Source organism: Pseudophryne corroboree, chromosome 1 (genome assembly GCF_028390025.1).
Source record: "Pseudophryne corroboree isolate aPseCor3 chromosome 1, aPseCor3.hap2, whole genome shotgun sequence".
Lineage (NCBI taxonomy): Eukaryota > Metazoa > Chordata > Amphibia > Anura > Myobatrachidae > Pseudophryne > Pseudophryne corroboree.
Window position 1 is genome coordinate 675916285 of NC_086444.1, and position 4106 is coordinate 675920390.

The window sequence follows — 4106 nt, forward strand, 5'->3', positions numbered from 1 at the left end:
AGCCACCACGGGAGAGACACCCTGGCCCTGGGGGATAGGGTGATTAACCGATGCATCTGAAGATGTGATCCGGACCACTTGTCCAGTAAGTCCCATTGTAAGGTCCTCGCATGGAACCTGCCGAAGGGAATGGCCTCGTATGATGCCACCCTCCTTCCCAGGACTCGAGTGCAGTGATGCACTGACACCTGTTTTGGTTTTAATAGATTCCTGACCAGTGTCACGAGCTCCTGAGCTCTCTCTCTCGGGAGATAAACCCTTTTCTGGTCTGTGTCTAGGATCATGCCTAGGAAAGGCAGATGAGCTGTAGGAACCAACTGCGACTCTGGATATATAGAATCCAGCCGTGTTGCCGTTACACTTCCAGAGAAAGTGATACGCTGTTCAGCAACTGCTCTCTTGATCTCGCTTTTATGAGGAGATCGTCCAAGTACGTGATAATAGTGACACCTTGCTTCCGCAGGAGCACCATCATTTCCGCCATTACCTTGGTGAATATTCTCAAGGCCGTGGAGAGACCAAACGGCAACGTCTGAAATTGGTAATGACAATTCCGTACCGCAATTCTGAGGTACGCCTGATGAGGTGGATAAATGGGACATGAAGGTATGCATCCCTTATGTCCCGAGTCACCATAAAATCTCCCCCTTTCAGGCTTGCAATGACCGCTCTTAGCGATTCCATCTTGAACTTGAACCTTTTCAGGTATATGTTCAGGGATTTTAAATTCAATATGGGTCTGACCGAACCGCCTGGTTTCGGGACTACAACATGGTCGAATAATAACCCCCTCCTTGTTGAAGGAGGGGAACCTTGACCACCACCTGTTGAAGATACAATTTGTGAATTGCAGTTAACACTGTTTCCCTCTCGTGGGGGGAAGCCGGCAGGGCCGTCGGTGAGGGGGCATCTTCTCAAAGTCCAGCTTGTATCCCTGAGACACAATATCTATTGCCCAGGGATCTTACAGGGAGTGAACTCACTTGTGGCTGAACTTACGAAGGTGTGCCCCCACCGGGCCTAGCTCCGCCTGTGGAGCCCCAGCGACATGTGGTGGATTTTTTATTTTTTTTCAAAAGTTTTTATTGACCGGTGAGTTAGCAACAAGACAAAGTAATACAGCATGCATTACATCGCCATTACAGCATAGACATTTAAGAACAACAATTATAACTATAATTATAATTATACTCTGTGTAAGCCCTAGGTATTACTAGCGTTGGAACAGTAGAGGAAGTGAATCAATACAAAATTGGAGGAGAGTTGGCTGGTATGTGGGAAGGGTATAATGCTTTAAGCTCAAAATGGGGCTACAGAGTCTAGGGTCTCTAGCAAGTACCACCTAGTGTCTTTGAAACATTTCCGTAGGGCTTCCTTTGTTACCTGGGGGAGGGTCCGGACATAGGGTAGCCAAATATGGAAGTATTTCTCGGTCAATTTGTCTTTCTGTAAAGCGGTATTGGTCCAGTCTAGATGGAATAGATGAGAGATCCTAGGGTGTAATAATGAGATGGGGATATGGTCAGTGGAGATCCATTGTGAAAGGATCGTCTTTTTGGTAGCAGCCGCCAGTTTAATTAATAAAATATGTTGTCCCTTGGACAGACCGGTGTTGGGTGGATTCGGGAATATGCCCCAGAATGCCCACGTCTTAGTGATGGTAAATTGTAGCTGTAAGTCTGTCGTGATATAGGATTGGAGTGCCTGCCAAAGTGTACGTACCTTGGGACATGACCACAGACAGTGTACAAGGTCTGCTTCTGGAGCAGTGCACTTGAAACAATGAGATGAGGGGGCTGCTCCGATGAGGTGTCTTAGCTTAGGAGTGATATATGCTCTATGTAGAATTTTCTGGTGCATTTCTGAGTATGAAACTGAGCCTAGTGTTTTATCTAAGTAGATGTTGGCCTCTAGAATCAGCTTCATGGTGAGATCTGGGAATTCCAGTTTCCATTTTAAGAGGCCTATTGAGCCAGATTCCACATTTAGTAGAGTGCGGGAGTGTGTATATATGAGCGCTGTGGAGAAATTACCATTTGGGGTGTGTCGCAGTGTTTTGTCCAAGGTATGGGTGGTGTCTTGTATAGATAATGAAGATGTGACCTTTTGTGCATAGCTACATGCTTGAAGAAAGGGAAAGAGTGGGATTCGTAATGATGGGAAGCGTGCTATAATTTGGGAGTGTGTAAGTATGGTCAGAGTTTCGGTATGCAGAAAGTGATGAATATATTTTAAACCTCCATCGTACCAGGTCTGGAATATGGGGGAGGTAGTGTGAGGCTTGAAGTCTGGGTTGCCCCAGAGAGGTAGGAACAGCGATGTATATCGTGATATTTTTAGTCTTGAGCGAATCTGTCGCCAGGCAATACAGGTAGAGGAGATAAGTATGTTGTCTGTCACACAGTGTGGTATGGAAGTAGGAGTGGTGTGTAGCAGAGCCACCAAGGATTGGGAGGGGGTAAAAGATTGTTCTAGGTGTGTGTTGGCGTACATGTCTCGACCACCAATACAGTCCAAAGCGATCCTGTAGTTAGCTGCTAAAGCATATGAGTGAAGGCATGGTAAATTTAGACCTCCAAGAGAACGAGGTTGGCGTAATTTGAATAGTTAGAATCGAGGGTGTTTGTTTGCCCAAATAAATTTGGACAGTGCTTTGTCTAATTGAGCTAACGTGTGTTTAGGTGGAATCAGCGGTAGCATCTGTAGTACATAAAGGAAGCGGGGAAAGCTTATAATTTTGTATAAGTGACTCCTGCCAGTATATGTGAGAGGAAGGTGGCTCCATCTGGCGAAATCTGTATATGTCCTAGCAAATAGTGGGGGGTAATTAAGTGAGTATAGCTTGGATGGGTGATAAGGGAATATAATCCCTAGGTAAGTAATACAATTGTTTGTGGCCCAGTGAAATGGGAACGTGAGGGAAAGAAAGCCAAGGCCTCCGTTTTGGAGTGATTAATTTTAAATCCGGAAACTAGTTCGAATGAGTCTAGAATGTTGAGTAAGTGTGGTATGGCTTTTCGGGGGTTGCTAAAATAAAGTAAAATGTCATCTGCGAATGCTGAGAATTTAATTTCATGATCAGCCAGTTTTATACCATGCCATCTGTGTTCTTTATAGAAATGACGAAGGAGAGGGTCCAAGGCCAAGTTAAATAAGAGGGGGGATAAGGGGCATCCCTGTCTGGTACCTCGATATAAGGAGAATAGTCTCGAATTGTGACCATTCACTGTCAAAAAGGCCTGGGGTGTTTGGTAGATGGTGTGAAATACCTTAATAAAATCATGACCAAAATTTTGAAGTCCAAGTAATCTGTCTATGTGGGCCCAAGGCACTCGGTCAAAGGCTTTATCTGCATCACAGCTCAATACCATATTGTCCTGCTCTAATGAATTATGCGTTTTATACATGGCTGCCAGCAATGAACGAACATTATGTACTGAGTGTCTATTGCGCATGAATCCTGTCTGGGCAGGATGTAGTAATTTGGGTAAAATCACTTGGAGACGGGAGGCAAGAATCTTTGTGAATATTTTAAAGTCTTGGTTTAGTAGTGATATTGGCCGGTAGGATGAAACTAATGTATGGTCTTTATTAGGTTTAGGGAGGACTATGACTCGGGCTGTGTTAAAGCCTGTCGGGGCAGGGTGTCCCGTCAAGAGCGCATTATACAGTTGCCTGAGGTGTTCACTTAAGTGTGGGAGAAGTAGCTTGTAATAGGCCGCTGATATGCCGTCGGGACCTGGGGATTTCCCATTTGCTAGAGATTTGATGGCCGATTCTAATTCTGCAGCAGTAACGGGGTTGGTAAGAAATTCTCTATCGCTCTCTGAGAGTGTGGGTAGATTAGCCTGTGTCAGGAAGTCCATGCCAGCCGTAGGGTGGTCTGGTGGTGCGGTGTACAATTTTTCAAAGAAAGTCAGAAAAGTGTTGCTAATTTGTTCCTGTGTCACTGAAGGGGGTCTGCCTGTGTCTCTAATTGAGGAGATATGTTTAGGTGTTGCATGGATTTTTACCATGTTTGCCAATAACTTCCCTGGGCGATTGCCCCAGCGAAAATATTTGTTGGATTGGAAGGAGAGGAATAGCTTGGCCTGTTCAGCACAGAG